This window comes from Monodon monoceros, unplaced genomic scaffold, assembly GCF_005190385.1.
Source record: "Monodon monoceros isolate NGI ecotype Baffin Bay Population unplaced genomic scaffold, NGI_Narwhal_1 Super_Scaffold_11, whole genome shotgun sequence".
Classification (NCBI taxonomy): Eukaryota; Metazoa; Chordata; class Mammalia; order Artiodactyla; family Monodontidae; genus Monodon; species Monodon monoceros.
In genome coordinates, this window is record NW_021703767.1 from 83,638,685 (window position 1) to 83,653,278 (window position 14,594).

General features: G+C 37.2%; 1 protein-coding gene across 1 annotated transcript in view; it reads left to right on the plus strand.

Moving 5' to 3' along the window:
* The window catches only part of MCF2L2 (MCF.2 cell line derived transforming sequence-like 2), a 194,542-nt gene that overhangs the window by 10,461 nt on the left and 169,487 nt on the right, over positions 1–14,594 (plus strand). The window lies entirely within an intron of this gene.

The following is a 14,594-nucleotide window of genomic DNA, read 5'->3' on the forward strand; positions in this document are numbered from 1 at the left end:
TCCCTCAAATAAGGAATTCAGGAGTAGATTTTATAGTTGTCATTGTCAGATGAAGAAACTAAGTCACAGAGCAAGGAAACTAAAAGTCCAGGAATAAAAACTGTGCCTAAAGCTGAGACCAAAACAGAGATGTTTTTGGGCATCTGCTACTTCCACCTCTCTGGCCCAGATCTCACATATTTATGCCACTTAAGTCAATAAATAGCCAGATCTCCAAGGGATGGAGTGTGGTACAGAGTTCATACTGGGGACAAACATTTTATAGACATAGATGGAGCTGGGTGTGGGGTCCAAACCCAATTCTCCCAGAAAGCAGACTTGGCCAGGAAAGGCCCTACCCTCCATGGGTCTGTATTGCTTAGGATACCGTCTGTTACTTAACTGTTTTGTGGTTAGGAGTCTACACAACAGCCAGAGGTGTGCTGTTTTGCTTGCTTTCCATCTGCCTTATATGATTTAGAGGTAAACACCTGCTCTGTGATTGAAAGGCCACCTGGAGTCTGATCCCACCTGCAGAGATTAGGAAGTTGATTAGTTTGCTTTAACCAAACCCACTCTTTTTTGGTTTTTTGTTTTTATTTTTATTTTTTTTACCCTTCTTACTTCTTCGTCAGAGAAAGCTATGGATTTATTTTTAATGTACTTCTTCAAAATTCAGTACTTACATTTCACCATTTCCCCTGTTTTCTGCCTCTGATCCCGGAATATTGTATGTATTATGCAGACACGAGAGGATTTGGGCTTTGTTGGTTTGAGGGAAGGATGCTGTATATCTCTGGGTTTTGCTTACATGGTTCTGTCTACAGGAATGCCTTTGCCACCCTTCTAGGCCTGGCTAATTCCTGCACCATCATCAGCCCTTAGTCTGACCTCATTTCTTCAAGGAAACTTGCCCTGACCCCAGTTCTGCTCTCACAGACTCTTTATTTCCACAGAACCCAGAGTGTACCCCTTGTATAATGCCACAGTATATGGAAATTATTTCTGCGTCTTCCATTAGACTGTGAACTAGTGAAGAGTAGGGGCCAATGCTTTTTTCCCCCCTTATTTTCTTTTTTTTAATTCCTAGCCCAGCACATAGTAGGTTCTCAAGAAGTGATGTTGGTGGAATTTCCAGTTCTGATATAATTCATCTCAGTCAAAGTGTATTTGTTATAGGGTGAGAAGCGGGACGCTGCCAGAGAGAGGGGAACCCCACTCCTCACTCCTGCCTTTTCCTCCTAGGGTTATAGGGAGTTGAACTTGGTCTCCCTCTTTGGCTCAATTGCCTACCAAAACATTGACCTGTCCTTCTGTGAGGAGCAGCAAGGAAGAGGGTGAGCAGGGAGGTGGGTAATGGGTGGAAGTGCCTTCTCCCCATTCTCATTGTATTTGTTTTAAACTCACTGTCTAATTTTACTGAATCCCCGGATGCAGTCATGTGCTAAATGAAAAGTGTCATTTTCATCTTGTCCTTGCAGCCTTTTCTGAGTCACGCTAAGGACTGGACATTGAGTGCCATGTGACCCAGTGTAGAGAGAAGCATCAAGGGGTAGAAACCCTATCTCACAGGCAAAAAAGATAAGAAAAATCAAGAGGCTACTGTTTAGGCCTGTTTTCCCTTTTCTGCCCTATGCTTCTTGTATAATTTCTTGTGAACTAGGGAGTATTTTCCTTTCCTAGAGTGCAGTTTGTCTCTTGAGAAAGAGTAGTTGCCTGACCAGTTATTCCTCTTTCCTCTTCCTGGCATTTGCTCCTACTTGCTCACTGCCCCACCCCTTGTTACTTTCAACATAAAACAGAGACAACAGGTAGGAAGGTCTGAAAGGAGAATTTGACCTAAACTTTGCTTCCCAGTTTGCATTTCAGTTTCCAAAGAATGAAACCACTCCTGTTCCTTTTATGATTTCTATTCATCACAATTTGCATCTTTCTAAATGTTACAGTGGTAACCAGGCACCAGAGCTTTTCCCAGATTGCACAATGTTTTATAGGCAGGTGGAATGACCTACAACAACAAGGAAGAATTGACACACTAGAAGAGGAGAATGGCAGGTTACTCAGGGCAGGGAAAGGAAAGCTCGATGCCTGAAATGAATAAGGATCTCTCATTGTGGCTGGGTTGGGTGAGTGCCGTAAGGCTTCCCACGGTAGCTCATTTTTTATCAGATCTTTGCTGAGTGCCATCAGTGTGTAGGGATCTAGGTTAGGTGCCATAAAGGACCAAAAAGACCATAAGACAATATCTTGGATCTCAAGAGATTCATCACAGGACTCTGTTGTCATGATATTTTGTGAAATATGCAAAGAAACTGCTCTAGGAGCTCGGAAGAGAGAAAAGTCACTTCAGACAGGAAAAAACAAGGAAAGCTTCAAGAATGAAGTGGGCTTAAAGGATGGATAAGATTTCCACAGATAGATCGGAGAGGAACATTTCAGAGAGAGAGAGAGAACGGGATGGTGTTTAAGAGCTTTGGACACAGGCCAAACTGGATTGAAATCCAGATTCTATGCTCCCCAGCTGTGTCTGGAGCAAATGACTTGGCTTCTATTTCCAACCCCCACTCCACTGCTGGATTTTGAAGTTTTAAATAGAGCTTGTTTGGGGAATTACAGACTATCCATGTTGCCCAGAGCAGAGTGAAAATCCTTTTTGGATAGTAGTGAGAAATGAGACCTGGATAGACAGTGGGGAACAGACTGGGCAAGGCGTTTTCCACCAAGTTAAGGAGTTTACGCACAGTGAGCAGAACCAGGCCGTTGGAGGTTCTGAGGAGGAAAATGGCAATCAGATTAATTTGGTGGTGGTGTGCAGGATGGATCACAGGTGGTGGGGGAAAGGGGGCAGGGAGACCAATTAAGGGCTTCCGTCCCGGGATAGGTGCAAAGTGAGGAGGGAGTGAGCTGCATGATGGCAGGAGGACTGGACAGAAGGGGATGGACAGGAAGGACAGGCACTGAGGACTGGTGGTTGTGAGGGAAGAGGGAGAATGAGGAACTAATGATGATCCTCAGCTTTAGGAATTGTGTTCACAGTCAGATCTTTTTGCTTTTACATGTCTGGGCACGTGGAATTGAGGTCTCATTTGAAAGCTGTCTCCAGTGGCTACAGACTGTAGCTGAGTGGCTTGAAAAGGCATTAGTGAAATATTCTGAGCCACAGAGATGGCCAGCTATTTTTAAATCACAGTTGTTTTTCGAAAAATCAATATTTGTATAACTAAGCATGCTTTTTTTTGTTTTTTTTGCGGTACGCGGGCCTCTCACTGTTGTGGCCTCCCCCGTTGCGGAGCACAGGCTCCGGACGCTCAGGCTCAGTGGTCATGGCTCACGGGCCCAGCCACTCCGCAGCTTGTGGGATCTTCCCAGACCGGGGCATGAACCCGTGTCCCCTGCATCGGCAGGCAGACTCTCAACCACTGCGCCACCAGGGAAGCCCTAAGCATGCATTTTTATTACCCTATTTCTCTATTCAGTTTCTTTGTTTTACTCATAGTTCTGAGTTCATTATCTGAGAGGGATTGGAGAAAGTACTTTTATTAGATGGTAACAAGAACTATATTTCATAACTGTGAATTTTATGATTATTTACTATTTCTGAAGGTCTTTTTCTATAATGAATCTGTCCAGAGACCTATTTAGGTTTGAAGAATTCTTGTCCCTTTTCCTCCCATAAAGGCCTATTTAAGTTTGAAGTTTCCTCCCATAAAGGCCTATTTAAGTTTGAAGAATTCATGTCCCTTTTCCTCCCATAAAGCCTGATGAATATTCTTTGAGAAGAGTTGTACCTCTTTTACAATACACTGTCTGATAGAATGCTGTCGGGCATTTCTACTTTAGGAAGAGAGGGAAGGAGGACAGTGTTATTATTTGACCTGTGAATTATAATGACTTGCTCGTTTGTATTGAAAGACTGAATGGGATTATAGCAACCCGGCAGCTTTAGAAACCAGCCTCGCCAGAGAAGTGAGTTCGATCTGGGCCTTTTACTATTATGAAGACAGTGGAAAAGCCCCTGTTTTTAAGTGGCTTTGAATAGTATTAATAGGAAAGGTGCTGCTATGATTGAGTAGTTAGGATAAGGTATGTTATTTCCTGGACTGGCTATGGAATTGCTCCCCCAAATCAGGAAAATGGAATCATTCATTTGACTTCTAAGGATAGAGGTTCAGAGTGGGGAGTCTTATTGGGCTGCTGTCTTGCCCAAGGTGGATGGATTTGCTTCACAGCTCTCAGGAAGGATACCTTTGGAGACCAGACCTTAGGCACCCAACTGAGGCTCAAAATTAGAGAGCACCCCATGGATTTATTATGAATAAATGGTGACAATGGCAAGTAAGTCTTATATACCAGGAGAATTTGAATGGACTATATTAGAAGCCAGAAAAAAATTTAATATGCCAGATTGCTGGTCTTTGCTATGTAAGAGCCAGGGTGTCTGACATTGTTTCTCCCCAGTAGAATGACCTAGTGTGTATACAACAGCTTTTCTTTGTTCATTTGTTGAAGTGATTGTTTTAGAATACCCATGCTGTATCCTGCCTTTGTGCTATCTATCCTGTACAGAGAGGAGCTCACTTTCCCTTTTCTGATAATTCAGGTTTCTTTAGACATTCAAAACACAGCCTCTTGCTTGAATTTCACAGTGCTAATGATTGTAAATATCTGAAATTTGTTCTTACTCAATGGTATTATCAATTACAAACAAGATAATTGCTCTAGTTCTGTGAAAAATGCCATTGGTATTTTGATAGGGATTGTATTGAATCTGTAGATTGCCTTGGGTAGTATGGTCATTTTAACAATACTAATTCTTCTAATCCATGAACATGGTATATATTTCCATTTGTTTGTGTCATCTTCAATTTCTTTCATCAGTGTCATATCAATAGTTTTCTGAGTACAGGCCTTTTACCTCCTTAGTTAGATTTATTCCTAGGTATTTTATTCTTTTTGATGCAATTGTAAATGGGATTGTTATCTTAATTTCTATTTCTGATAGTTTATGTCAGTGTATAGAAATGCGACAGATTTCTGTATACTAATTTCATATCCTGCAACTTTACTGAATTCATCGATGAGCCCTAGTAGTTTTCTGGTGGCATCTTTAGATTTTCTGTGTATAGTATCATGTCATCTGCAAACAGTGAGAGTTTTACTTTTTCCTTTCCAATTTTGATTCCTTTAATTTTTTTTTCTTGTTTGATTGCTGGGGCTAGGACTTCCAATATTATGTTGAATAAAAGTGGCAAGAGTGGGCATCCTTATCTTGTTCCTGATCTTAGAAGGAAATGCCTTCAGCTTTTTACCATTGAGTATGATGTTAGCTGTGGCTTTATTTATTTTTTTATATTTATTTTTTAATTGAAGTGTAGTTGATTTACAATGTTGTGTTAGTTTCAGGTGTACAGCAAAGTGATTCAGTTATACATATATATATCTATTCTTTTTCAGATTCTTTTCCCTCATAGGTTATTACAAAATATTGAGTGTAGTTCTCTGTGCTATACAGTAAGCCCTTGTTGGTTATCTGTTTTGTATATAGTAGTGTGTACATGTTACTCCCAAACTCCTAATTTATCCCTCCCCCCCCTTTCCCCTTTGGTAACCATAAGTTTGTTTTGTATGTCTGTGGATCTATTCCTGTTTCGTAAACAAGTTCATTTGTATCATTTTTTTATATTCCACATATAAGTGATATCATATAATATTTGCCTTTCTCTGTCTGACTTACATCACTTAGTATGATAATCTCTAAATCCATCCATGTAGCTACAAATGGCATTATTTCATTCTTTTTCATGGCTGAGTAATATTCCATTATACATATATATATATATATATATATATATATATATACACACCACATCTTCTTTATTCATTCATCTGTTGATGGAAATTTAGGTTGGTTCCATGTCTTGGCTATTGTAAATAGTGCTGTAATGAACATTGGGGTGCATGCATCTTTTTGAATTAGAGTTTTGTCTGGATATATGCCCAGGAGTGGGATTGCAGGATCATATGGTAACTCTACTTTTAGTTAGCTGTGGGCTTTATTATGTTGAAGTGTGTTCCCTCTATACCCACTTTGTTGAGAGTTTTTTAATCATAAATGGATGTTGAATTTTGTCAAAAGCTTTTTCTGCATCTATTGAGATGATCATATGATTTTCCTTCTTTAATTTGTTAACGTGGTGTATTACATTGATTGATTTCTGGATATTGAATCATCCTTGCATCCATGGGGTAAATCCCACTTGATCATGGTGTATGACCCTTTTAACGTGTTCTTGAATTTGGTTTGCTAATATTTTGTTGATGATTTTTGCATCTATGTTCATCAGAGATATTAGCCTGTAGTTTTCTTTTTTGGTGACATTTCTGTCTGGTTTTGGTATCAGGGTGATGCTGGCCTCATACAATGAGTTAGGAAGTATTCCTTCCTCTGCAATATTTTTGGAATGGTTTGAGAAGGATAGGTGTTAACTCTTCTTTAAATGTTTGGTAGAATTCACCTGTGAAATGATCTGGTCCTGGACTTTGTTGTTTCGGGAGTTTTTCTTATTACTGATTCAGTTTTTTTTTTTACTGGTAATTTGTCTGTTTATACTTTGTATTCTTCATTGTTCAGTCTTGGAAGACTGTACAGTTCTAGGAATTTGTCCATTTCTTCTAGGTTGTCCATCTTATTGGCATATAATTGTTTATAGTAATCTCTTATGATAATTTGTATTTCTGTGGTATCTGTTGTAACTTCTTTTTCATTTCTGATTTTATTAATTTAGACCATCTCTTTTTTTCTTGATGAGTCTGGCTAAAAGTTCATCAATTTTGTTTAGAACAAATAATTCTAAAATTGGTATGGAAACACAACAGATCCCAAATAGCCAAAACAATCTTAAGAAAGAAGAACAAAGGTGGAGGATCACACTCCCTGATTTAAAACTATACTACAAAGCTACAGTAATCAAAACAGTATGGCACTGGCACAAAAACAGATACATACATCAGTGGAACAGAATAGAGAGCCCAGAAATGAACCCACAGTCATATGGGCAATTAATTTATGAGAAACAGCCAAGAATATACAGTGGAGAGAAGACAGCTTCTTGAACAAGTGGTGTTGGGAAAACTGGATAGCTATATGCAAAAGAATCAAGCTAGACTACTCTCTCACACACATGCACAAAATAAATTCAAAATGGATTAAAGACTTAAATGTAAGACCTGAAACCATAAATCTCCTAGAAGAAAACATAGACTGTATGCTCTTCGACATAGTCTTTGTAGATTTTTTTGGATATGTCTACATAGACAAGGAAAACAAAAGCAAAAATAAACAACTGGGACTACATCAAACTAAAAAGCTTTTGCACAGCAAAGGAAACTATCAGTAAAACAAAAAGGCCACCTACTGAATGGAAGAAGATATTTGCAAATGATATATCTGATAAGGGGTTAATTCTCCAAAATATACAAAAAATTCATGTAATTCAACATCAAAAAACAAACAACCTAGTTAAAAAATGGGCAGAGGATCTGAATAGATATTTTTCCAGGGAAGATAAGCAGTTGGCCAACAGGCACATGAAAAGATGCTCAACATCACTACTCATCAGGGAAATGCAAATCAAAACCACAGTGAGATATCACCTCACATCTATCAGAATGGCTATTATCAAAAATACAAAAAAAATAACAAGTGTTGGTGAGGATGTGGAGAAAAGATTTTTATTTTATTTTATTTTTTATATTGAAGTATACTTGATTTACAATGTTGTGTTAGTTCCTGGTGTACAGCAAAGTGATTCAGTGTTGTAGCTCTGCTGTTGAGCTATCACAGCAGAGTTCAGTAATTGAGGCAGAGACCATATGGCCTGCAAAGGCTAAAATATTTACTCTGGTTCTTTACAGAAAAAGTATGATGACTTTTAAGTTAGAATATTCGGACAGATAATACTTAGTGGACATTATTACTAAATTTAATGCAGTTGGGCTTCCCTGGTGGCACAGTGGTTAAGAATCTGCCTGCCAATGCAGGGGACACGAGTTCGAGCCCTGGTCCAGGAAGATCCCACATGCTGCGGAGCAACTAAACCCGTGCGCCACAACTACTGAGCCTGCGCTCTAGAGCCTGCGAGCCACAACTACTGAGCCCGTGTGCCACAGCTACTGAAACCCATGCGCCTAGAGCCTGTGCTCCACAACAAGAGAAGCCACTGCAGTGAGAAGCCTGTGCACCGCAACGAAGAGTAGCCCTTGCTTGCCACAACCAGAGAAAAGCCTATATGCAGTAACGAAGACCCAGTGCAGCCAAAAATAAATGAAATGAATAAATTTTAAAAAATTTAATGCAATGTTTATCGTCCCACTTAAGTTGTAAAGATTATTCAGTCAGGGCTTCCCTGGTGGCGCAGTGGTTGAGAGTCTGCCTGCCGATGCAGGGGACACGGGTTCGTGCCCTGGTCTGGGAAGATCCCACATGCCGTGGAGCGGCTGGGCCCGTGAGCCATGGCCGCTGAGCCTGCGTGTCCGGAGCCTGTGCTCCGCAATGGGAGAGGCCACAACAGTGAGGGGCCCGCGTACCGCAAAAAAAAAAAAAATAAATAATGCCTAGAGTCCTTTAATGTTTAATATTGTGGACTAACTATGAATCCTCCTTCCCTATCATTTTCAGGCTTTCTTAAAATAGTAAGTAATAAATAGTAAAAAGTCATGTAATAATTAGTAAATAAGTAAATAGTATAAATAATAAAATAAATAGTAGACAATATGGTCATCCCTTGGTATAAACAGGGGATTGGTTCCAAGACCCTTGAGGATACCTAAATTTGCTCATGCTCAAATCCCTTATACAAAATTGCACAGTACAGTCAGCCCTCTGTATCCACAGATGCGGAACCTACATATATGGAGGGCCAGTTGTACTTGTTGATTTACTACTGTGCATTTATATCTTTCTTTACTCTCATCCTTCAAGTTCTTCTACCTATATTCCAATTTCTTTCCATTACTAAGATTTATAATATATTTTACATCTTATTATAAATGTTTTTTTCTTTGATTATAGGTTGATCCTAAATAATAGAAATCAGTAGAATGCATTTATATATGTAATATAATTGGACGTCTAGAGTGAGAGATGTAATCCTAAGTCATTAAACCTGTGTCACTCAAAGGAGAATGCTATAAATGTTAAGGTAAAATAGGTTCTCTTTTCTCATACTCCATGGGTTGCTCACAATCATGCCACAATTTAATTCATTTCAGACTCGGACAATGACTTTTTATATACCTTTTCCCCTAGCATTTCTAATTGCCTTTCTTTTTTTTCTCTTGTTTATAGAATGGCATATATCTATTGCATTATTAATATCTTATGGATTCTTTATCATAGAATTTGTCTAATGCATACATTAGACAAATTCTTTTGAGCCTTTCTGAGCTACTCTTATAATTCAAGGTGGTTGCTGTGTAAACCACCTGCTACAGGCTGTCAGCCTGGGATTGCTTTTTATTCTGCCTCTGGGAAGGTCATTCATTCTTTTTGGGATTTCATTTTCATTAAAAAAAACTTTCAAATTATTTCTTTTGTAGAAAGGGTGTATGGTAAGTGAATCTTACAAGATCTTGAATGTCAGAAAATGACTCACTTTGACCTCACACTTGTCTGACAGTCTGAGTATGGAATTTATGTAAAATAACATTCATCCGTTGATTTCTGGCATTCAGTGTTACTGATAAAAGGTTGATCCTTGTAACAAGGATCTGAGTCTTCATAGATAAGCTGCTTCTTTCTCCCCATAGGAAGCTTTTGCGGTTTTTTCTTTATGTTTTGCAGGTTTGAAATTTCAAACTTTTTCTTTCATTCTGCTGGGCCTTTGAACAGAAGAGTCAAGTCTCTCTTAGGCTTAGAATTTTTTTTTCTGTCATTTCTTTGCTTATTTCTTTCTTACAACTCTGTTTTCTGCTTCTGGAACTCAAATTAGATGGACATTACATCTTCTGAATCTCTCCTCTGTGTCTTTAACTTTCTTTTGTATTTTTCATCTATCACTTTACATTTTAATATATGTATATATGGTATATATCATATACAATACACACACACACACACACACACACACACACACACATATATAAATTGTCAGTTCATGTCTTTGCTCTTTTTTCCCATTGAGTTTTCTATCTTTATTTTCCTGTCACTTTTAAGAATTCTTTATGGATTAGGGATATTAGCCCTTTATCTGTGATGTATGTTCCATATATTTTCTCTCAGTTTTTCGTTTGTCCTTTAACTCTGCTTAGGATATTTTTTGCCATGTGAAATTTTTATGTCATCAAATATATCAGTGTTTCTTTCATTGCATCTGGATTTTCAGTCATTGTCAGAAAACTTTTGTATACCTGGGTTATAGAGGAATTCACCCAAGCTTTCTTGTAATACAGTATGATTTCACTTTTTACAGTTAGCCCTGATACAGTTGGTGTTTATTTCTGTGTGTGGTATGAAGTATAGATCTAAGTTTACCTTTTCCCAAATGGCTATTCAGTTATCCTAACACCATTAATTTTAAAAGCTCATCTTCACTTCAGTAATTTGAGAGCCAGTTGGTCTGCCTATTCATAAGTGAGTAATATACTATTTTAATTATGAGGAGTTAAATATGTTTAATATCTTCTAGGATTAATTCCCCCTCCCCTCCCAGGTCCTTAAGCTTTACTTACTTTTTTCATGTTTTCCTACTATTCTTTCCTGTTTTCTTTCTATGTCTATCTCCATTTAAAAAAAAAAAAGAAAAAGAAAGCTTGTTGGTCTTGTCATTGAGACTGTTAAATTTATAAATTTACTCAGGAAAAAGTGACATATATATGGTGTTAAAATCATCCTATCAAGAAAAAGAAAAGTCTTTCCATGTGTTAAAATCTACTTTTGTGTCTTTTAGGAGTGTTTAAAATTTTCCTGACATAGTTTTGTATATTTATTGTTAAGCTTATTCCTAAATATTTTATGTTTGTTGCTATTGTAAATGGGATAGCTCTACCATCATATCCATTAACTGGTAATTTTATCTGGTACTGAATTAGGTTTAGGTATCGTTGTCATACTTGCTTCATAAATAGCATTTTGAAGTTTTCTTTCAGTTTTTAGGCTTGGAAACTATTTTTGTGGCATTGGGACTTTATACAGTCATTGATGATGTCAATTCCCCTGTGAAATTCCCCTGTGAATCTGGGCCTTGATAACTTTATTTCCTCTATGGACATTGGTCTGTTTAAGCTTTACATTTCTAATGAGATCAATTTTGGTAAACTGTATTTTCCTAGGAAATTACCTATTTTTGTCTTGGTTTTTAAGTTTCTTTGCATAGACGTATGCAAAGTAATTTTACTAAAACAAATTTTCTTGTGTTTCAGTGGTTATTTTCCCTTTGCTATTTCTTAGTTTATCTGTGCTTTGTCCTTCCCCCCCCCCTTGATTAAGTGAGTTAGTGGCTTATTTATTTTGTTAATTTAAAAAATGGGATTCTGGAAACATAGGAAAAACATTCTTTGACATAAACCACAGGGCTTCCCTGGTGGCGCAGTGGTTGACATAAACCACAGCAAGATCTTTTTTGACCCACCTCCTAGAGTAATGGAAATAAAAACAAAAATAAACAAATGGGACCTAATGAAACTTCAAAGCTTTTGCACAGCAAAGGAAACCATAAACAAGACAAAAGACAACCCTCAGAATGGGAGAAAATATTTGCAAATGAAACAACAGACAAAGGGTTAATCTCCAAAATATACAAACAGCTCATGGAGCTCAATTTCAAAAAACAAACAATTCAATTAAAAAATGGGTGGAAGACCTAAATAGACATTTCACCAAAGAAGACATACAGATGGCCAAGAGGCACATAAAAAGATGCTCAACATCACTAATTATTAGAGAAATGTAAATGAAAACTACAGTGAGGTATCACTTCACACCGGTCAGAATGGCCATTATCAAAAAATCTAGAAACAATAAATGCTGGAAAGGGTGTGGAGAAAAAGGAACCCTCCTGCACTGTTGGTGGGAATGTAAATTGATACAGCCGCTGTGGAGAACAGTATGGAGGTTCCTTAAAAAACTAAAAACAGAACTACCATATGACCCAGCAATTCCACTACTGGGCACATACCCTGAGGAAACCATAATTCAAAAAGAGACATGTACCGCAATGTTCATCGCAGCACTATTTACAATAGCCAAGACATGGAACCAACTTAAATGTCCATCGACAGATGAATGGATAAAGAAGATGTGGCACATATATACCATGGAATATTACTCAGCCATAAAAAGAAAGGAAATTGAGTTATTTGTAGTGAGGTGGATGGACCTAGAGTCTGTCATACAGAGTGAAGTAAGTCAGAAAGAGAAAAACAAATACTGTATACTAAAGCATATATATGGAATCTGAAAAAAAAATGGTACTGATGAACCTAGTTGCAGGGCAGGAATAAAGAGGTAGACATAGAGAATGGACTTGAGGACCCGGGGGATGGGGGAGGGGGAGGCTGGGGCGAAGTGAGAGCAGCATCGACATATATACACTACCGAATGTAAAATAGCTAGTGGGAAGCAGCAGCATAGCACAGGGAGATCAGCTTAGTGCTTTGCAATGACCTAGAGAGGTGGGATGGGGAGGGTGGGAGGGAGGCTCGTGGGGGAGGGGATGTGGGGATGTATGTGTGCATATGGCTGATTCCTTTTGTTGTACGACAGAGACTAACACAGTATTGTGAAGCAATCATACTCCAATAAAGATCTATTTAAAAAATGGGATTCTGAAAAGGATGGAGAAATGGCAATGGTGACTGGGTAGGCTGTTAGCAATGTCTTCTACAATAAAAATCCTATTAGATATAAAAATAAATAAATAAAAATAAAAAATTAACAATGGGATTCTGATTTTTTAATTAGATCAATTGGCTTTTCTCTTTTCTACTTTATTCACGCTGCCTTTCTCTTTAATATCTTCTTTGTTGTGCTTTCTTTTGGGTTGCTTTTTTTTTTCCTCATTTTTTGAGTTGAAAGTTTTTTCTCATTTTTTGAGTGTTATGAATTTTCTTGATCACTGCTTTGAATGTAGCCCATAAATTCTGATATGTAGTTTTGCATTGGCCAAAAAGTTCGTTTGGGTTTTGCTGTAAGATCGTACAGAAAAACCCGAACGAACTTTTTGGCCAACCCCCAATATTGTCGTTATCACTGTATTTTAGCAATTCTCTAATTATATTTTATATTTCCCCATGACTGAAGACTTGTTTAATAGAAGGTTTTTAAAATTTCAGGTGTTTTCTTTGTAGCCCTATATCATGACTAATTTTTGTGGATGTTCCATGTGTGCTTGAAAAGAAGATGAATCCTGTATTATCAGGAGATAAAGTCCAATACATTTCAATTAGCTCTTCCTTTTTGATTATGTTTTAGGTATTCTATAACCTTATTGATATGTTGTCTATTCTGTCTTGTACTGAAAGTGGTGTATTAAAATCTCCTATGTAAAACGTATTTCTGTCTGTTTCCTTGTATCTCCTGTAGTTTCTGCTTTAAAAAACTGGTTATTAGGGTATTTGGAGCATAGATATTTATGACTGTTATATCTCCATTGTGAATTGTGACTTTTAGCATTAAGAAGTGTTTCTTGTGATGTTAAATGCTTTATGGCTTAAATTCTACTTTGATACCAAGACTGAAACCCCTTGCTATTGTTTCCATTTACCTAGTACACTTTTGCCAATTCCTTTATTTTTAGCCTTTCTGAATTACTTTGTTCTAGATCTTTTTCTTGGATATAGTATATAGTTGGTTTTTACTTTGTAAGTCAAATTGAAAATCTTTTTCTTATATTAAGTGCATTAAGCCTGTTCATATTTATTGATATGACTAATATATTTGATCTCAATTTCGTCATTATTTATTTTTAAATTAATTTTTATCAGAGTATAGTTCCTTTACAATGCTGTGTTAGTTTCTGCTCTACAGCAAAGTGAATCAGTTACACGTATACATATATCCACATTTTTTTAGATTTCCTTCCCATTTAGGTCACCACAGATCATTGAGTAGGGTTACCTGTGGTAAACAGTATGTTTTCATTAGTTATCTATTCTATACCTAGTAGTGTATATATGTCAATCCGAATCTTCCAATTCGTCCCACCCCCATAAAATAGCAACATATATTTCATGTTATAACTACTAGGTGTATTATGTTATATTTACTGTATTTCTCTACATGATATGTTTTCTTTCCTTTTTAATTTTTTAACTTCTTTTGATATTTAGAAAGATTTGTGATTTTTGTCCTTGTATTTATGCCTTTTTAATGCCCTTAGTCCCTTTTCTAAAATATAACAATTTACTATCTGGTTTTTTAGTTTTCAGTAATATCCATTGATTCCCATCTGTTGCTTATTACAACAATCAATGACCTTATTCTTTTCTCTCCCCTTCTCCTTTTTCCTTCTGTCTTTTAACTTGGATTATTTCTATATCTTATTTTCGTACCATGGTTAGTATTAGACTTACCATTAAATATGTTAAATTAATACCTTTGCTGCAGTTTCCCCAAGTTA